This window comes from Cebus imitator, unplaced genomic scaffold (genome assembly GCF_001604975.1).
Source record: "Cebus imitator isolate Cc_AM_T3 unplaced genomic scaffold, Cebus_imitator-1.0 Scaffold16, whole genome shotgun sequence".
NCBI classification, from domain to species: Eukaryota; Metazoa; Chordata; class Mammalia; order Primates; family Cebidae; genus Cebus; species Cebus imitator.
In genome coordinates, this window is record NW_016107331.1 from 5,808,947 (window position 1) to 5,831,913 (window position 22,967).

The window sequence follows — 22,967 nt, forward strand, 5'->3', positions numbered from 1 at the left end:
GAAATACAAACCACCATCAGAGATTACTACAAACAACTCTATGCACGTAAAACAGTAAACTTGGAAGAAATTGATAAATTCCTGGAAACTTGCACCCTCCCAAGCCTACACAAGGAAGAAATTTAAAACCTGAATAGGCCAATAACAAGTGCTGAAGTTGAGGCAGCAATTAATAGCCTACCAACCAAAAAATTCCCAGGTCCAGATAGGTTCACAGCAGATTTCTATCAGACATATAAAGAGGAGCTGCTACTATTCCTTCTGAAACTATTCTAAATAATACAAAAGAGAGAATCCTTCCCAAATCATTTTAAGAGACCAACATCTTCCTGTTACCAAAACCCAGCAGAGACTCAACAAAAACAGAAAACCTCAGGCCAGTATCCATGATGAACATAGATGCAAAAATCTTCAATCAGATACTGGCAAACGGATTGTAACAGCTCATCAAAAAGATTATCCATCAGAATCAAGTAAGCTTCATCCTGGGGATGCAAGGCTTGTTCAACATATACAAGTCTATAAATGTAATCCATCACATAAACAGAACGCTGGATCAACATACACAAGTCTATAAATGTAATCCACCACATAAACAGAACCAAAGTCAAAAACCACATGATTATCTCAATAGATGCAGAGAATGTCTTCCACAAAATTCAACAGCCCTTTATGCTAAAAACTCTCAATAAACTAGGTATCAATTAAACGTATCTGAAAGTAATAAAAGCTATTTATGACAAACCCACAGACAACATCAAACTGAATGGGCAAAAACTGGAAGCATTACCTTTGAAATCAGGCACTAGACAAGGATGCCCTCTCTCATCGCTCCTATTCAATATGGTATTGTAAGTTCTAGCCAGAGCAATTAGGCAAGAAAAAGAAATAAAGGTATTCAGTCAGGAAAAGAGGAAGTCAGATTGTCTCTATTTGCAGAAGAAATGATTGTATATTTAGAAGACCACATCATCTCAGCCCCAAATCTCCTGAAACTGAGAAGCAAATTCAGGAATGTCTCAGGATACAAGATCAATGTGCAAAAATCACAAGCATTCCTATACACATAACAGACTAACAGAGAGCCAAATCAAGAGTGATATCCCATTCCCAACTGCTACAAAGAGAGTAAAATACCTAGGAATACAACTAACGAAGGATGTAAAGGATCTTTTAAAGTAGAACTACAAACCAGTGCTCAAGGAAATAAGAGAGGACACAAACAGTTGGAAAACCATTCCATGCTCATGACTGGGAAGAATAAGTATTGTGAAAATGGCCATAATGCCCAAAGTAATTTATAGATTCAGTGCTATCCCCATCAAGCTACATGACCCTCTTCACAGAACTGGAAAAAACCACTTTAAACTTCATATGAAAACAAAAGAGAGCCTGCATAGTCAAGATAATCCTAAGCATAAAGAACAAAGCTGGAGGCATCATGCTACCTGACTTCAAACTATATTACAAGGCTACAGTAATCAAAACAGCATGATAGTGACACCAAAACAGAGATATAGACCAATGGAACAGAACAGAGGCATTGGTGGCAATGCCACTTGCCTAAAACCGTCTGATCTTTGACAAACCTGACAAAAACAAGCAATGGGGAAAGGATTCCCTGTTTAATAAATGGTTTTGGCAAAACTGACTAGCCATATGCAGAAAGCAGAAGCTGGATCTTTGCCTGATACCTTACAGTATAATTAACTCCAGATGGATTAAAAACTTAAACATAAGACCTAACACCATAAAATCCCTAGAAGAAAACCTAGGCAAAACCATCCACGACATAGGCATAGGCAAGGACTTCATGAATAAAACACCAACAGCATCAACAACAAAAGTCAAAATAGACAAATGTGATCTAATTAAACTCCAGATCTTCTGTACAGCAAAAGAAAAAATGATTAGAGTGAACCAGCAACCAACAGAATGGGAAAAAAAATTTTGCAATCTACCCATCTGACAAAGGGCTAATACCCACAATTTACCAAAAAAACTAAAACAGATTTACAGGAAAAAAACAAACCCATTCAAAAGTGGTAGAAGGATTTGAACAGATAATTTTCAAAAGAAGACATATATGAGGCCAAAAAACATATGAAAAAATACTCATCATTACCAGTCATTAGAGAAATACAAATCAAAACCACATTGAGATACCATCTCATGCCACTTAGAATGGTGATCATTAAAAAATCTGGAGACAATGGATGCTAGAGAGGTTGTGGAGAAATAGGAACACTTTTACACTGTTGGTGGGAAAGTGTTCAACCACTTCGGTTGACAGTGTGTCATTTCTTCAAGGACCTAGACATAGAAATTCCATTTGACTCAGCAATCCCATTATTGGGCATATACGCAAAGGATTATAAATCATTCTATTATAAAGATGAGTTTTTAATGGCTGTATAGTATTTTGTAGGGACATGAATGAACATGGAAACTATCATTCTCAGCAAACTGACACAAGAACAGAAAATCAAACACCGCATGTCCTCACTCATAGGTGGGTGTTGAACAATGAAAACACATGGACACTGGGAGGGAGTCTGTTGGGAGGGTAGGTGAGTGACAGCAGGGGGTGGGGAGGTTGGGGAGGGATAGCATGGGGATAAATGCCAGATATAGGTGACGGGGGGATGGAGGCAGCAAACCACATTTCGATATATGTACCTATGCAACAATCCTGCATAATCTGCACATGTACTCTAAAACTTAAAGTACAATTTAAAAAAAAATTCATTGTATGCTCTGCCTTTGTCTTCAGCTGACCTGGGCGCAATTTCTTTAGCACCTAGTGATTCAAAAGTTTTGTTCAACTCGAATTTTTGAGTCAGGTTGTGTAATCTTAATCAATTGAGATATCTGTCATGTTTGTTATTGTTTCTGATGTTCATTGTTGGTCCTCTTTAGGGAACAAACACGATGATTTTTTTTTTTTTCTTAAAGTGAGGTGAATGGTCTACCACTGTAGGCTTCATCTTCAACATCATCTCATCTCTTTGTAAAATGAAGTATTCATTAGTAAACTGCTAATTTACTGGGGGAATTATCTCCATAAATTCATAAAACATTAGTTATTTCAACATTTTAAAACTCAAACTTCACCATAAATTTGATGTTTGTTCATGGTTAAATTTTAGCAAAATTTATGCTTTTCTGATAGTCTCTTTGCAAATGGTTGCTTAATTCTTCTTCATGCCTCAAATTAGACCTATTCAGAAATATTAACAAATTAATATGATTTTATTTTGGTGAAAAATTTGGTTTTGAAATTGATGCATAATTTTGTCATAAAACACATTTTCCATGAACTCTTTGATTATCCTTTGTAAAATTGCATGACATCTATCAAAAAAGACATACAAAAGGCCAACAGTTATATGAAAATGTCTTCAATATCATTGATTATCAGGGAAAGGAAAGAAAATCACAACCATAATGGTGTATCACATTACACTTGTTAGGAAGGCTATTATTAAAAACAAAAGATAACAGGTGTTGGAGAGGACATGAAGAAAAGAGAAATTTTGTAAATGTTGACTTGAATGTAAATTGCTATGGCCATTATGAAAAGCAGTATGAAGATTCCTAAGAAAACCCCCTAATATCCATAAGATCTAGCAATCTCACTTCTGGATATATATTCTAAGAAAATAAAATCACTGTTTTAAAGAAGTATCTGCCCTCCAATTCACTTCAGCATTGTTCACAATAGCCAAGATTTGAAGGCATTCTAAATGTCTGTGGACAGATAAATAAATAACAAAAATGTGCTATGTATGTATACAAAAGTATATTATTTAGCCTTATAAATGATAAAAATCACTCTATGTGCAACAACATTAATAAAACTGGAGGAGGTTATGCTATATCAAATAAACCAAATAAAGATCATCTACTTTTTAATATGTAAATATGTGAGGGTTTGAGTGACTTGCTAAAATTTCTTATTTAAATAATAAATGCTGGATAGATTAAAATGAAATTATGTTTTACTTGGAAAAACACATTGCTAAACTGTTATGATAATATATAATTAACAGAGAATTACTATATATCAGGTACGTTGATGTGTTCTTTTGCACAATATTATGGAATCCTTAGAAATAGTTACATTATTAAGTCAAACTGACCAATTAGGACCTGAGACTTAGAAAAAATAGGTAATTTGACAGATATCATAGGATGTCAAGTGTAAGGGATAGTATTTTACTCTGGCATCTTTCTTGAGAACCTATACTATCAAGCACCATTACATATTGTTTCATATAGCACCTCAGGAGACTGTTAAAAATGTGTTACTGAAACATAAAGGTTCCAAACTTTCTGTCCCACGATGAGAAGTACCAGTATAAAACTATTTTCTGTGTAAATTATTTACTTCTACTGTGACAAAAAAACACCAAAATAATTTCCCTCCCTTTGCTTCAAATTAGAAATTAAATATCAAACGTGTTGTACTCGTCCATGTCTTACTATGCTTAGATAAAGCACAGCAATAGGCACATTGGGTGAAGCCTTTGGTTTTTGTCTGTAATTGCATTCTAAACCTTTGTGTGTCTTATTTTAAATTTTAAAATTTCATGTTTCTTGATTTTGCAAAGTTGCAAAGGGTAAAAATACTCCCAGAAATTATTGACCTCTCTGTTCCTGAGAAGATAGAATAATCGAATTTCCATTAATTAAAGTAATTTAGAATCTAGATTTCAAACATCTTGTAGTATCAGGTTTCCCCTACCACAGTCATATTTCTAAAACTTAGTTATTTGTGCAATCTAACTTGCTATTAACAGCTATAGAATACAGTTACTCTTCAAACCATATGTTTTGAGACAATTAATCCTGACTCTTAGTATATTGTCCCAGTTCTGCTCATATAGTAGCCACTTTTTGGAAGGCCTTATTAATTTATCATTCTCCCTGGGTACAACAGAGAGCAGATTCATGTAGTGTAATTTTCTTCTCTTATAAGGTGATTATCTTAAAAATGCACATTTTATCTAGGTTGAGACAGAAAGAATAATTAACTCCAGGTTGCTGAAACTAATATGTAACATTTTACCATATTACATCATGAAAATATAAAAGCTAAGGTAGATTTTTTTTTTTTTTTCACATGGAGAACATTAATCAATTTGGGACACACAAAACCGTCTAACAGCAAGTCATAAACACTTTTTAATGCCTGGTTGGGTCTGGATGGGCTCTGGATTTGTTAAGAAGGCTCTGAGCCTTAACAAATAATTTTTCCTGTATGATTAGGCCAGCTTAGTGTTACTTCTCTAACTTGTAACCAAAGAAACATAGTAGAAACAGCTACTTAACTACCTTACCACTAGGAAAGACCTTACCGTCTAAATCTCAGGTTGATCATAACCTTTATTTTCTTTGTGGTTGTCATAATTAAACCAGAAATTTATGTATATTTGCAACCATAATACCTAATCAAATGTAGGACTCAGATATTCTATCTGTTGTTAATTACCAAAACAAACAGAAATCACTCCCTACTCATATTTATCTTGGCCTTTAGAGCATATTTAAGAAATAGGGCAAGATTTTCTGCTCTGCTTTAGGGACTTTTTACATTTAACCTCCTCAAATTACCAAAGGATAAAAATATTTGATAAGACACCATTACTATTTATTACCATTTATTTACCCAAAATAAAATAAAAGCATACTATAAATGTCCCTTAATTACAATTGATTGTGCAAATGTTTCTTATTTACAAATGAAAGGTAATATTTAAATTGGGAAATACCATATTCCTGTAATAATTTCTAAATTTTACAAAAGGAATATATTTTGAATCATATTGCATATGTTAGCATTGGTATTTTGCATATTTGATACTGTAAGGGGAAAAAGACATGAAACATTATATTCTGATCATAATTTAACCATTTTATTTCTGTGAAATATAACAATTGGGCCCGAGGTGGAAATATAACTTTAAAAAATTCTAGGGATAATTGCTTTACAATAAGTATAATTACGTAATTATAAAGATATTTCTTTGGACCAATAGGGTTTTATTTTGCTTTGGATGGTATATTTCAATGCTTTCTTTCATAAACAAATCTCTAAACATGTCATGGTATTATTATGTAAGAATAAAATTGAGGGGCTAAAGTTATAATAGAATCCAATGTATCTGAGATATTTTTAATTCTTGAAGTACAGAAAGATTCAAAATTATACAAGATCAGCTCCAGTTACAATAATAGTAACCATTTTCTTTTTTCTATATCTGTGAGTCACTTCAGTAGGGTTTAATAGAAAGATGTAGCAGTTGACATTTTTATAAATATTCTGGAGCTTAGTCACAGCTCAGTTATATTCCACAGGAAGAATTTCACTGGAACTGCTGCAAAATGAACATTGCAAAAAACCCCTTGCTGATTGCTTTATTTATTTTATCACCTACAAAAAAGAATTTTGTGTTAAGTCCTTTTTTTTTGGATTCAAAAAGCAGACTATTGCTGACAATGTGTGTGTGTGTGTGTGTGTGTGTGTGTGTGTGTGTGTGTTTACAGAACAAAATATTACTTACCTTTCTTGTGTCGGGGCAGTAGAATTTGGAGGTATTATCATCAATGCCAATATCAAAATGTACATTTCAGCAATGTTAAAAATCACAAGTGTAGAGCACTGGAAAAAAATTCCGTGCCTGTTTCTCCTTGGGCTGCTGTTTGTCCTTTCCATTTTTCTTTTGGCAGGTGATGAGTGTGAGGGTTGCTGTGTTAATGGAAGAGGAAAACCAAGACTTCTTTGAGCTCGAGGCACAATGTAAGCCACTGCTCCCTCCACTTCCAAGAGGTTCTCAAATTATAAGAAATTGAGTGATCACTATCGAAGGTATAAAACTATAAGTTACAGATTGAGTCTTGGCTTCTATAGAGACAAAAGTACATTTTTCATATTAAAATATTGTGCTGATTTACATTATTAAAAGATATGACTAAATTTAAAGGAAAAGCTAAAGGAAAATGAGGGAATAGTTTAAGTCGAATTTTAGTTTTGTGTACTGAGGGTGAAGCATAATGCCTCTTCCTCAAGTTGCTTTAGGAAGAGATACTCTCTGTTCTTGATTTAAAAGACCAAAGTAATAATATACACTACGAGGACCTCTTCATTTGAATAGTTTGTTCTCAATTAGGCTGTCGAATAGAGTTAAAATGAGAATGAGAAAGAAGTACAAGATAGATGACACTAGGCCAATAATGGTGAAAGGGGATTTAGTTGACTGTCCGTCCCTCCTTGTAAGTGTAAGAAGATGTGCTACTAGAATTCAAAATAGACATTGGCTTAATGGCTGGAATATTATGCATCATTATTTCGATAAATGGATTATTGGCACGTTAGTTAAGAGAAGATGAGAATGAATACTCACAGTTAGTTAGAGAGGAATCATAGGATTGCATAAGCAGACAGGAAACATCACTCTAGTTTAATATGGGTTGGTGTATTAAGGTGATATGCTGGGGTTTAATGGTCTGGTTCTCTGAAGAGGTCAGGGGAAAACCAAACTAATATGAATGAGAGTAATAAGAGAAAAAATAATTATTCTATATAAATACTAAGCACTATATATATATATATATATATATATATATATGTATGTATGTATAGATACTGTGTACAATTATAAACATATACATTTTAACATACCTTTGTACAATTATAAACATATACATTTTTCATAAATAACATAAAATACACTAAAGTTTTACTGCTACCTTTTAAGTTTGCTTAAATTTAATCAGATAAAAAAATTTTGGCAACCAGTTTTTAATCCTCTCTCTTGGAACGTGCTACGGACTGAATTGGGTTCCCTCAAATTCATATGTTAAAATCCTAACTCTCAATGTCACTATATTCAGGAATGGGGTCTTTAGGAAATAAATAATGTTAAATGAAGTTGTAGGGTAATTCCTGATCACCTAATTAAATAAGATTAACATTCTTTTAAGAAGAGACACCAGAGCTTCTCTCTCTTTCTCTGTCATCTCCCTGTCACTGTATGCCTACAAAGATGTCATGTAAGGTCACAGAGAGAGAGAGGCTGCTTGCAAGCCAGGCAGTAGATCTTCATCAGGAACTGAATGAACTAGCAAGCTGTACTGGAACTTTTGCCTCTAGAACTGTGTGAAGTTAATTTTTAATGTTTAAGCCACCCAGTGTATGAAAGTCTCCAATATTTTATTATGGCAGTCCTGGCTGACAAATACCCACTTAAACAAAAAATAATAATCCAGAAGGTGATACAGGCAGAAGATATCCTATTCACTATTCTCATATAAAGATGCAAAAACCTACAAAAATAAATGAGGTGGGAATACTAATATTTTGAGAATATTTCTGTTACTATTATTTCACATATTTTGCATTTTATTTATAATCAAAAATTGCAAATCTCAATCTAAATTTTATGTTTCTTTGCTTTTCTTCTTTATGTCATCGAATTACTCAATTCAGCAGTTTCCATATACTTTTTAAGTATCCTTTCAATCAATAAAATCAAGACTAAAGAGATTGTACATACTCTACTATTCTAACGTTATGGATACTGTAAAACATGCAAATATTGATTTAAAAGGTCAAGTTAAAATAGGAACAGAAATTAAAGTGATTTCTCTTATCATCCCAATAATCAACTCGGTCATCACCTAGGCCCCACTACATACATCTTAGACACCATGGCACTAATATGTAAATCATTAAGCTTAAGAAAAAGTCATGTTTTATGTTATATATCTTGGTCCCCAAATAGTTAAATGATTTTTTAGCTGTATAAAGTAAGATATAAGAACTGATACTCAATATCATCCCTTTCCCTTTTCTTCTAATCTCCAACATTCATTGTTCTCAAAATTTCTGAACGTTCACATCTTTTTACTTTTATAATTCAATACTCTCAATCCAAGAAAACGTTGCGCATAATGACATACACAGAAAATTCAAACTTGTCTTGAGTACTTTTCTACAAACACAGTTAATGTGGCCTATGCTAGGCTATCACAGAGACACAAGTCTTCTTTTAGTGTATAGTCACTATGATAAAAGAGCAATAAGATTTATGTGTGTGTGGCATCTAGTGCCATAGAAAGCAGTCACAAAATTAATGATAAATATCATATTTTAAGTTTTAGAAATAAAACTGGAATAAATATCTGCAGTGAAACAGCACAGGGCTTATTATTTCATTTCTGATGACAATTTGCCTGCTGAATCAAATTATGTGATTTTAGGTATTTCAGATTTTTAAAAAATTAATTTAAACAGGAGTCAAATTATTATACGTGTTTCTTTGAAATTAAGCATGCCACCACGCACTGTGTATTTAAATTCCGGTGCTCAATATTTTGTGCTGATTCAGATGATAAATCAGAATATCCCCAACTGTCTTTATGAATTTTATGGCAGTGAATGATGTTATGAAGAATTTATGAGGGCAAAATTTTTGCTAACTAAATAGTTATTGCTTTTTCCAAAGGAATAAATCATATCTACCTGGGACCAGAAGTGTAAAGCTCCTGACACTATAGGATTGGTAACTGACAGGCACAGTTCCAGGTTCTTAATCATGGAGGGATGTTTTCTGGTTGTAAAATGTAAAAACAAGCCAGAGAAAGATTAATAGAGCTTCTCAAATAATCAATCCAGGTACCCTTTGACTGTATGTGCACCACCCTGGAAGTAGACTTGAACTTTTTCCTTATTAAATAAATAATGAGCTTTGAACTCTACTATCTCTTTTATTTAGAATTTTACATATGCATTTACTTGCAATCAACAAGATAGATACATTAAGCCCTGTAAAATTATATAATTGCATTAAAATATCTGAGGTTTACACACGCGTGCACGCACAAGCACACACACACACACACACACACACATTCATTTATTCAATCAATTCAATCATTTATACTTGGAAGGGTAGCTCTCTTCCTTTGTTATTCAGCCAGACTGGACAAATTCAGTGAATCATAGGATCATGGATTTTTACGTTCAATTTTTTTTTAGTCTTCTGAGGACACAGTAGTTCAGATAAAGGCCTTGCTATACAAACAGAGTCTATAGTTGCCCGTTTTGAACAAGCATGATTTGTTCAGCTGAATTAACACATGCTGAGAGTGATATAACTTTTTATGTGTAGTTACTGAGTAAGTCCATTTTAATGTTATTTAGCCACATGCTGAAAGCTTACCAACAGTATTCTTTCATCCCAACTTCTGAATTTCATAAATATTGATTTAATGCAAACATTGGCTTCATTATTTACACGGTGTGATAATAATCTTGGACAAGATTATGTTGCAACTGTTGAGAATGTGTTTTAAAATGTGTTTAAACTTAATTTTAAAGAAGAAATATATGCGCACGCAGTGAAATATAAATTACCTTTCCACCACACATCAGCCACTCAAAATGCCCTTTCCACTGATATTAGATTTTGGTATAATTTTTTTACCAATTTCCATAGATGACTCATTTATATCCTATGATACACATAGTGATAATATATTTTTATTCAAATGATAACATAGTTTGTATAGAAATGGTAATACAGTATAGACACTACTCTGAATCTCATTTTTTAAATTTACAGTCATGATTTTAACTTGGAGATTATTTCCTAACAAAATATATAGTTGGCACATTTTCATGGTTACTGACATTATATTTAATAATGCTTTATTATTTACTAAACTCACTTGATATTTTGCCTTTAGATCATTACCAACGTTTTGAAACTACAAACAATGCTACAATTTCCATGCTCGGTTCATAAATGTACACTCATTTCTAACAGTAGGTCACAAAGAATGTCATATTCTTAACTTGGATAGATGTTGCCAGTTGTATCCCATACGCTGACTCAATTCATAGACTGTCTCCTGAATCGTATGAATGAGTGGTAATTTTCCACAGTCTCCACTACCATCATCAAATTGTTTCAGTTTTGTTTATTGGGTGCTGAATTGCTTCAAATCATTTCTCAGTTTTTTATACCACTGTAGCTCTAGAAGATAGAAATATATAGTGATATTTAAGTCAGTTTTTCTTAGACCAACCAGCTCAATTTTCTTTTTTATATTTATTTATTTATTTATTTGAAACTGAGTCTCACTTTGTCACCCAGGCTGGAGTGCAGTGGCACAATATTGGCTCAAAGCAAACTCAGTATCCCAGGTTTAATTGACTCTCCTGCCTCAACCTTCTGAGTAGCTGGAATTACAGGCACCCGCCACCATGCCCAACTAATATTTTTATTTTTAGTAGAGTTGGGGCTTCACCCTATTGTCCAGTCTGGTCTCAAACTCCTAACCTCAAGTGATCTGCCCACCGAGGCCTCCTAAAGTGCTGCTTGCCCCACAGCATCTGGCCTAGTGCTAATTTCATATTATATTTTAGAATTCATGTACATATCTTTCAAACAGTGTGGTGAGTGGGAGGGCAGTATTTAAAAAGAGATAATTAGCTTGATGTAAAAAACTTAATTGCAGTTTTTGCCATTAAAAATAGTGGCAAAAACCACAATTATTTTTGCAGCAATTTAATATATTTACATTCTCAAAACTAAATACATTAAAAATTATATAAGTGAAAGTTCTTTATTTACGTTCCAAATTCACCTGACTGAATGTCAAAATCAGAATCAAATGATTAGTTGTTTGAAATGTGTAATAAGTAATAACACAAATGGCAAGCAGTCTTGGTTATTGCTAATGCTAAGAGAAACTTAGCAGAGTGAAAGTTAATTTGAATCATTCTCCTCCATTGCCAGATTGTTCCAAGCATCTTTACATAAAATATTTATGTTTGGTTTTATATTTGCCTAAATCCTATCTCAGTGAAATTATATATGTGTGTGTGTGTGTGTGTGTGTGTGTATATAATTTATTTGTTTGTTTTGTTTTTGAGATGGAGTATTGCTCTGTCACCCAGGCTGGAGTGCATTGGCCTGATCTTGGCTCACTGCAATTTCCACCTCCTGGGTTCAAGTGATTCTCCTGCGTCAGCCTCCTGAATAGCTGAGATTACAGTTATGCACACCATGCTGGGATAATTTTTGTATTTTTAGTAGGGAGGGGTTTCAACTTGTTGGTCAGGCTGGTCTCAAACTCCTGACCTCTTGATCTACCCTCCTCCACCTCCCAAAGTGCTGGAATCACAAGTGTGAGCCACTGTGCCCAGCCTCAGTGAAATATTTTTAAAGAGATTTGTGGCAAATGCAAAAGAGTGAGAACGGTCATACAGGAAAAGAGAAGATGTCAAGTATGCAAATAATTTGTTCATTAATAATAATACCAACAATTTAGTGATTGGGAAATAATGTTTAAAGTGGCTTATAATCTAATATGATTGTAGTTTGTTTCTTATTTGCTGAATTTTTAGGAATATATTATTGTCTTCAAGTAAATAAACAACCCTATAAATCTTCACATACCATACAAGCAGTTATTATTGCTCTGACACAGAGACAAGGGCCAGTGGTTCTACGCCATTGAAATAATTTTTCTCAGATACTCAGACTAAATAATTGTGTTCTAAATAAATGTGGCCTGAAGACATCTTGGAAATACAGTATTATCAAGACTCCCCTACATTTTACTACAACTCACGTCTATGGTGTTTGCATTAATATCGTATCTAAAATCAACCTCTGTAATTTCATACAAAACAACTAAATGATTAGTAAAGAATGTCCAACAGACACATGTAAATGTATGTATTTTCTCTGATGAAATAGTATACAGCCTTAAGAAGAGAATTACACAATTCAGGAGAATACGAGAACTTGAGTCACCAAAGGGCTGTAGAGCTGATGATGCCTCACCTCAGGAGCAGCAACTACCACGCTTAGCCATTCTCGTGGGAGTCCTGGTTCATCCTGCTGTGCTACTGAACCTCACACCCATCTCACAAGTGTGTACGTGTGAGTATGAGTGTGGAGACACTGCTTATATATCCATCTGGCAAATAACTGGAGCAAAGCATTCTCAGTATATTATTATTTACTGTAAGACTGATTAAATTAAATTTATTAAGAAATCTAATTAAACACAAGTACTCAAAAATATACTGTTTTAAAAATTAGCAATATAAATACATTTTTGTTATTGGATAAAGAATGCCAAACTAACTGGTTGTTTCTTTAATAAGAAGAGATAGTGTATTTCAATAACTAATAAATAGTTTTATCTTTTTAAACACATGACTCATAATTCCTATTGAGAGGCTGATAGTGAATTTTCTGCTCATTTTCTTGAGTAAGAGATAGCAAAACAAAACACAGTTACAAAGCTTATAACCTTTAAACTAAGAAATTGAAATACCTCTTATGTTCAGATAGAAATATAAATATTTGGATCAGTGGAGATGATACAAGAGCAATGCTTATGTCTCCTGAGGTCTGACAATGTTTCCTGCACTAAGGAAGTGAGCATATCAGAAGAGAAGCAAATAATACTATTAGGGGGTCTGTATTAATCAGGGTTCTTTAGAGGGGCAGAATTAATAGGATAGATAGATATATATAAAGGGGAGTTTATTAAGTGTTAACTCGCAGGATTACAAGGTCTCACAATAGGCCGTCGGCAAGCTGAGAGGCAAGGAGAGACAGTCCAAGTCCCAAAACTGAAGAACCTGGAATCTGATGTTCAAGAGTAGAATGTATGCAGCATGGGAGAAAGATGTAGGCTGAGAGGCTAGGCCAGTCTCTCTTTTCACACTTTTTCTGCCTACTTTATATTCCAGCTGCCCTGGCAGCTAATTAGATGGTGCCTATACAGATTGAGGGTGGGTCTGCCTTTCTCAGTCCACTGACTCAAATGTAAATATCCTTTGGCAACACCCTTATAGACACACCCAGAATGAATACTTTGCATCCTTCAATTCAATCAAGCTGACGGAATTAACCATCACAAGTCCACCTCTTCTAAACTTGAGCCCATATATATCTTCTAAGATCATACATACTCTTCAAAGAAAGATAATGTTATAGTTATGACCTGTTGCAGGTTCTTCTCCTGTTCTGGGCTCCACTGTAAACTGGCAGTCTTTCTGGTCACTTGATAAATAGGCCAGAGTAACACACCAAAATGTGGGGCATGTTACCTCCAAAATCCAAATCCTCTTTCTTGGTGGGGCCGGGGGGGCGGGTACGCAAATATAGCAACTTATCTTTCACCTTAGAATGAATTTTTTGACAGGTCCCACACCACTGGACTCCCAGAAATTTTCCTGAGGTAGGAATTCCCTGAATTTTACTAGGATTTATTTTCCATTTTCTGTCATGTAGATGTCTCACCAGTAAGTTCAGTGTGTTTGCTACTTCTCATTCACTGGATCCAATTAGTATAATGCCATCAATGTAATGGACCAGTGTAATACTTTGCAAAATCGAAAAGTGATTAAGGTCTCTGAATAAGATTCTGACACAAAGCTGAAGAGTTGATATACCTCTGAGATAAGACAGTAATGGTATATTGTTGACCTTGTCAGTTGAAGGCAAATTGCTTCTGGTTGTCCTTATGGAGAGGAATGGAGAAAGAGGCATTTGCCAAGTCAATGCCTGCCTACCAGGTACCAGGAGATATGTTAATTTGCTCAATCAGTGAAACCACATCTGGTACAGCAGCTGCAATTGATCTCACCATTTGGTTAAGCTTACAATAATCCGCTGTCATTCTCCAAGACTCATCTTTCTTCCACACAGGCCAAATGTGAGTTGAATGGGGATGTGGTGGGAATCACCACCCTTGTGTCTTTCAAGTCCTTGATGGTGGCACTAATCTTCACAATCCATCCAGGGATGCAATATTGTGTTTTATTTACTGTTCTACTAGGTAGAGGCAGCTCTAATGGCTTCCATTTGGCCTTTCCCACCATAATAGCCCTCATACTACCAGTCAGGGAGCCAATGTGGGGGTTCTGCCAACTACTAAGTATGTCTATGCCAATTATGCATTCTGGCACTGGGGAAATGACCACAGGATGAGTCCAGGGACCCACTGGATCCACCCTAAGTCAAACTTGAGCTAAAGCTCCGTTAATTATCTGAACTTCATAAGCCCCTACTTTAACTGGAGGACCACAATGACATTTCAGTTTCCCTGGAATCAGTGTCAGCTCAGAGCCAGTGTCCACTAGTCTCTGAAATGTCTGATCTTTTCCCTTTCCCCAGTGCACAGTTACACTGGTAAAAGGCCAGAGATCTCCTTGGGGAAGAATGGGAGAAAACTTAACAGCATAAATTATCAGTAGTATAGTGGGGTCCTTTATCAAGGGGACCCCGACCTCCTCTTCATTAAAGGGGTTCTGGGTCTATAAACATGCTCAAGTCTGGAAATTGACTGAGAGGTGGTGATTCTGTTTTTATAATTCAAATTAGTTTTTGTCCATTTGACCTAGAAGTTTTCTGCTTGTGTAAATTAAGTAGGAATGCAGTAGACTTCCTATCAATTTCACTTCTAGGAATACTATGATTAATTAGCCAATGTGAGAGCTCTACATGAGTCAGACTATTCTGATTGCTGCTTTGCTTTTGCTGTCCATTATGATAGCTGTGCTCACCTTGCCTTTGACAATTGAGTGGCACCCTTTGGCCCCTGCCACCTCTGAATCCAATTATTCCCATTGTATTTAAGTGTTGTAGTTGAATGACTGTGGTATCCACTGTTAGATCTGACATACGAAGAAGTGCAATTACGGAGCTCTTCAAAGATGCAGGTGCTGCCCTCACTAATCTATTTTGCAAGGCATTGGTCAAGGGTATATCTTCTGGAAACTCCTAGCCGGAATGAAATGGTCTAAAGTGACTAATCTACTCCACCACTCCAATCTCCCTAAGCCTTTGGATCCCATCCTCTACATTAAACTAAGGGAGATCAGGCATTTCTAGCTCATTCACAGTGGACCATCTTTTAATTCATATTTCAGATAACCAAGCAAATAAACGATTAGAACATTTTTAAAATCCCAAGCTGCAACATTAAATGCAGAGTCCCTACTTGGTGGGCCCAAATCAATGAATTCAGCCTGATCCAACTCCATGTTCCTTCCACCATTACCCCACAACCTAATATCCATTCCCATGCCTGTTCTTCAGATTTCTACTTGTATAAGTTAGAAAACTCAAGCAGTTATTTTTGAGTGTAGCATGCCTCCTCATGGGTCATATTCCCAACCTCATCTCTAGGGGCCCACTGGGACTTTAGTCTGGTAATAGGTCTAGAAGCAAACAGGTGTGTTGAGGGTGGCTCCTGAGGAGAATCAACATTATCTTGACTGACAACTGTTTGAGGCGAGGCTGTCACTGTTGCCTCAGGCAGCGCAGGGTTTATCTCCTCAGGCAACAGTGGAAAGGCTGATGGCAGCATGGTTTGGGGAGGGGATGTTGACAACTAGTGGGGATGGTGAAGCTGTCACTTCTGGTGAAAAAGCTTCATCTGAGTTTACAAACTCAGTTTCCCCAGCCTCATGTCCCCCCACATGTCCCCATTCCAAGTTTCAGGATTCCGTTCTTTTCCAATCAATGCCCTCACTTTAACAATAGACACCTGGTGAGGCTGTGCATGCACCTTTGGTCGCAGGACAGACACTTGCATATAAGAGCTTGTGTCTGTTTATCCAAAATTTCAGCTCTTTCTCTATAGGAGATAAGACTCTGACTCAGGGCAATCTTAGCAGATTGAAGCTCTGTAACTGCTTCTGAAGCCAGGAGTTAGAATCCCCAGGTTCATCATTTTCTTTCATTATTTTATCCACTGAACTTAGGAACAACCAACCAGCTTCGTTATGTTACTTGGTTCTCCACATATGGTCAAAGATATTTTGTATAGAGTCACCAAACCCCTCACCTCTCACAAGCAGTAAACCAGGAGTGTCAAATACATTTATTTTACATAACTCTCTAAACAGTTCACGTCAATGTCTATCATTGTTCTTCACATGATTAGCAATAGAGTCCTTAGCATTTTGGGGTCTAAATATATTAAGCAGCCAACTCCAGAAACCACAAAACCAATAAAAGAAATTTATTCTTAATATTATTTTCCTCTAGAACCACCCCTGATATCAAAATTTGTATTAGTCAGGGTTTGCTAGAGAGACACCACAGGGAGTTTACTAAGTATTAACTCACATGATCACAGGGTCCTACAATAGGGCCTCTGCAAGCTGAGGAGCAAGGAAGGACAGTCTGAGTCCCAAAACTGAAGAACTTGGATCCTATATTTGAGGGCAGGAAGCATCCAGCATGTGAGAAAGATGTAGTCTGGGAGACTAGGCCAGTCTAGTCTTTTCACATTTTTCTGCCTACTTTATATTCTAGTCATGCTGGCAGCTAATTAAATTGTGCCCACCCAGATTAAGGGTGGGTCTGCCTTTCCCAGCCCATTGACTCAAATGTTAATCTCCTCTGGCAACACCCTCACAGATACACCCAAGATCAATATTTTGCATCTTTCCATTCAATCGGGTTCACAGTCAGCATTAACTGTCACAGAGTCCTTGAGAAAAAGACAGGCAGATAGAATACTGTGTCTTATAACTTCTCTATCATGTACTGGTTAGTTGTAGGAACTAAAATTTTCCAAAAGTTTTTTTTTTTTTTTTTTTTTTTTTTTTCTAAACCTGAGAGCATAGAGGCTAGTATCTTTCTTTCTGGTTTACTTTAGGGAGGAGACAAATCCTTTGTGTTGGCTAACATTAATTATCACCCAGTCGAGGAGTCTAGGAAATAACTTTGAGTTTAGTTTTACAAAATCAAATCAAGGAAACATTTCTTGCCTATCTGAATTTATGGATTTAAACTGGCAACTGCAAATAAGAAAGGATTTTGAAACACATAAGAGATAGCTAGATTAACAACCTGTTTTACGTTTTATAAGATAAATAATAGTTGCCAACTAAAAGCATTTTTCATTTGGATGTACTGCAAAAAAAAATGGCTCTTGAAGAATTAGTTTTTCCTGTAGTTACAGTAATCAAGATTATCTGTATCAAAAGTAAGACCAATGATATATATCTTTGTTTGTTCATACATTAACTTGTTTATCATGCATCTATGGAGGACGGATTGTAGGAAATGAACTGTGATATGTGTTGTGAAGGTTATAAATCAGAAACACAGTTTCCCTCTTCAAATAATGTCTGTGTATGCATTTAAAAAAATCAGCATTTCAACATAATTTAATAAACTCTAACAAGGTGAAATGAGATAAAGAATCACCACATCTACTTTGCAACAAAATTCTCATTTACTCATTGTAATTTTAAAGAGATGCTTTATCTCTTTGAAAAGCAAATACATGGCTAAAATACACTGTCAGGGAATTCTAACAACCTCAATAATCAAAGAGAATTTTGTTATATTTCTCTGCTATGGTATTGAAATAAAGCAAGATGTGAATATCTGATGAATATATTTTAAAGTGTTATACTTTCTGAAATCTTTCAATGACCACATAAAATATGCATTAGAAAAAAAAATACATTCTCTTGAGTTCAGAAGTTAAAAAAATAATGTTGAGGCATTTGGACTTATCATAAGCAACATTGGTGTTAAAATATTGCCTGAAACAATTAGTGATATTTATAACATTCATGCTTGCATTTATTTGTATTTTGTCCTCAATTCCTTAGAGAAGTCTTATAAGGCGGATTACAAACTGTTATTTAAAAGCAAAATGATGACCTATATAGAGATAATTAGAAAAGAATAAATATTCTGTTGGACAATACAAATGTTATAAAGTTGAAGGACATATTAACTTATGATTTATAGATGGCAGGATATTGCTGTGCATTTTTCTACCATTTTGTATGTAATATGCTTCAAATTGAAGAGTTATAAGGAAGAAGTACAGCATAGGTCAAAACTATATTACCAGAAATTGAATCACTTCTAACTGAAACATGGTATATAATGTGAATGAAATTTTCATGGTGTCATAGTTCATGAACTGTGTACTTGCCTTAGGTCTACCTGTGAAAAGAACCTATTTTTTTTTTTTTTTATTTGTAAGCCATTGCTTAAAGGGAAAGCACAAATTTTTAACACCTCATTTCAGCAAAACACCAATGATTGATATTTTGTTCTAAAGGACAAATTTCTTTTCACCTAGATAAAGATCCCTTAGCACATGATTTCTTTGTGTGTTAACTATAAGCAGTATTCAAAATAGCTCCAATATTATAAATTAGCAAATACATTCTTAGGATATTAAAGATCTGCTTTAAATATACCTTTGTATTTATTATCAATTAGCCCTAACTTTGTGAAGAAAATAATTATTTTGGAGCAAGCATTTGGATTAGCTTATATTGTTCAAAAGTTTGGATTAGCTTGTTTTGTTCAAAAGTTTGGATTAGTTTGTTTTGTTCCTCTTTTGCAGACTTTTGGTCTTTATGGAGAAACATGTTTACAATTATGGAACATAAAAATGAGCTCTTTATATATTGCTAAAGGCTTTAAGTAAAGGACTTTTACATCAGTCATTGATGAGAACACAGGACTGACATAATACGTGCCTATGTCTCTGAACTGTAAAGAAAGCCATCACGACAGACAATTGTTTGTTTAATTCAGCAATATGAATTCTAAATATTGCCTTATATGTGGAAAGAAAGCATGGTTAGTAATGTAGAATGTTGCATCTGATAACAATGAGTTATGAAGCCTAAATTTCCCTAGAAAATACATTTCTACAGCATATTTTAGAATCTTTAAGTTAATAACATAAAATGGATTTCTAAAGCCTAGTGACCTATGTGAACTTCATTTAAATAATAAATTTCATTACAAAATGTCTTAATAGTTACATCATGTAATAGAAAATAAAATTATAGCAATTTCAGAGCTTAATGAACTTAAATTTAGGCTATTTTAACAGCAAGTGCAAAATATGTTTCTTTTTATTTGAAATTTAAAGTTCAGAAGACAAACATTTACATCACATTAATTTTGTATGTTTTGGATATAAATAGGAGAATGATTTTTTCATGTCTCCTCTCTGAAAAACAGCTGTCTAAATTTTATATTTTAAGTGACTATACATGGTAAAATCCAAACAAAAAATAAGAAATTAGATTGAAATGATTTAGTATGATAGCACTATGGTTAATAATTATTTTGATTTTGAGTTTAGAAAGTCATTTAATAAATGAACAATTTGAGAGCATTTCAGTTCAGAAAAGTGAGTAACTTCAGGATACACCTTTAGTGGCCAACTTATATATCTATGTTCAAATATAAGCACCTTTTAATTTAATCTAATATTTCTACTTTTAGCAATAAAATGAAGTCACAGGTATTTTTTTAAATCATCAACTGTAGTAGATGATACAGAAAAACCACCTTAGAAGTGCTAAATTTTCAGATATTTCTCATAAAATTCCAACCAAATTGTACACATTTATTGATTTTCCAAGTAAACCTGATGATACTTTAAAAATCAACTTGCAGTTCTTAAATGCATTCTTTTAAGTTAAGATAATTGTTATGGAAAAGTTGTTAGATGTTACATTTCCTAGAGGAAACACAAATACTGTATATTTGAATGGTATTTCTTTAACGAATAAACAAAACAAATAAATTCAAAATATACACCCCAACTCCCAAAACAAAAGCCTCATATTTCTCTATGTGAGTCTTCTTTTTATGACTGTGGGTAAAAATAAATGAGTTTAAAGAAAAAGAAAATTTTTGCCTTTATTTTAAACTCAAGTTTTCTTTACACTTCACTGTATATTAACTAACACAATTGACAGTGTTGCCTAGGTCAAAATTATGACCCATGAGGTTCAATTTATGTTATGATTTGCACTGAAAGGGCATCATTTAACATCAAATAGTAATTTAAAAGGAGTCCAAACTTTATTTTTCTCAAAGAGCAACAATTGGGCTCAACTCAATGCTCCAAGCAACATCTTCAGAATCTCCTTCCCTACTTCATAAATCTGAAACTGGTATAAGACCAATCCACTCATGTAGCAAGTCTCCATGCTCTATCTGGTATTTTGACATGATATTTATTTATGTCAGGTTTGACTCAGGAACTCTCATTTATTCTGTTTTTCAATGTCATTGGACAAAGACTCTCTTTTTGTGGTCAGCAGGCCATGGGTTTGTAGAAAGGCAGAAACATTTATATATTAAGTAATATTTTGAATTTTCCAAAAGATTACAAATTACAAATTTTACATGTCTAAAGGACAAGATCTAATTCCACTGACTATTTTAATGTTCTTGGTGTTCCTAAAATTTGAGGTGTGATCCAGATGTCTATGTTTATTCTATAGTATTTGCTGTCTTGTGACCTCTTATCTCCTCTCAGTACAGTCCTTCCCACATCAATACCAAAATTGTTCTTACAGAACCTTGCAATTTTGCAGAGCTCTTTATCTTTATGACAACTATACATTACACAAATTAAGTATAAGCCTCAGGAGTATTTGCATATTAATGAAAAATAATCCTTTAATAAAACAAAGCAATATAGAATATTAACATTTCAGACACTAAGGCAAATTATTATGGTAGATATTTTGAGCAAGACGATTTTAGTCTGGTTGATTTGATGGAAGTCCAAATTTCTTAATTGTGCATAACTATGTGTTGAAAAGAACTGTGGATCTTGCATAGAAATGCATAGAAATGTTTTAAAAATACTGGGAACATTTGTAGATTTGCTATGCATTTACTGCTTTACTACGCTTGTACTGTCTACCAAAACAATAATGATTTAGCCTCAGTAGCACATGCAATCATATGTATACAATTCTTTCTTCCAAAACTTCTAGTATTTATCACAGTTGGCACTAACTGCTACATCAAATTTTTACTACCTGGATTATTTTCTTTATAGATGTACTAGAAAATAAAATGCAGGGTTTTTTCTTTGTTTGTTTTGTTTTGTTTTGTTTTTTGTCTCACTTCACAATTTTTTGTAATTGGAATTAACCTCCTCTCCCCCCCTCTTTTGTTTGTTCAAGTGGCAGATGGTACAGAAAAAGAAATGCAAAACTATATGTGCTACCATTGTATTTGATCAGAAATACACCAAGCAATGATAATCCAGCCCACTATTTTCACTCTGTGTGGACATAACTTCAGAAATCTTCCTAACCCAGTGATTAATGGACCATCTAAAACCCAACTGAAAATGACATAAAAATTGAACCTCTCTCATTCCAGTTGCCTGGTAACATTTCACAAATTATTTAACACTTCTGTTCTTGATTTCCCAATAAATATAACAGAAAATAGTGCATTGTTCAAATAGTTTCAGTGAGATAGGAAGACCTATTAATCCTTTCTGCTTTAAGAAAATGTCTAGCTATTTCCTGAGAACAGACAAGGGTTGACAAAAATAGTTGCAATTGTTATCTTTAAAAGCTTTTCATTTAAGATGATGTAGTAATTTCAAATTTTTGACACATGTCCTCATATCTAAAGACATTGCAGTGATAATTAAGTATAAAAAGGAAAATCAACCATAGAAAGCATAGATAAGGAAAATCCCAAGCTCCACAGGTCACAAAAAGAAAAATGGAAAGGAACATTTTGAACATGGATGAAACAGTTTATGCTAGCTTCCGGTCCTAAAGTGAAAAGTGATAGACATGAATTTGTTGTCTGAGATGTAATGGGTTACTGGAACTGGAATTTCTGTCTGCCACCAGGGTTTAGGCTGCATCTCCTTCATTTTAAAAAGTAGGCTAAAGACGTATTATTACCCTTCCTTTGACTATGACTTTGAGTCAAGGATGTGTGAAGACAAAGACCAACCATTTCTTTATTTCTATTCCGATTTCTGGCCAAGTAATTGACTCAGCAAAATCATCAGCAACTTAATAGGCACCCCACCCTACTGTTACAAAATATGGTTGTAATCTGGATACACAGGTAGAAGAAAGCACAAAGCATAAAACATTAAGC

At 34.3% G+C, this 22,967-nt stretch overlaps 1 pseudogene; it reads right to left on the minus strand.

Moving 5' to 3' along the window:
* The window catches only part of LOC108288214, a 74,194-nt pseudogene extending 67,563 nt beyond the window's left edge, over positions 1-6,631 (minus strand).
* Between the last annotated feature and the right edge of the window lie 16,336 nt (positions 6,632-22,967).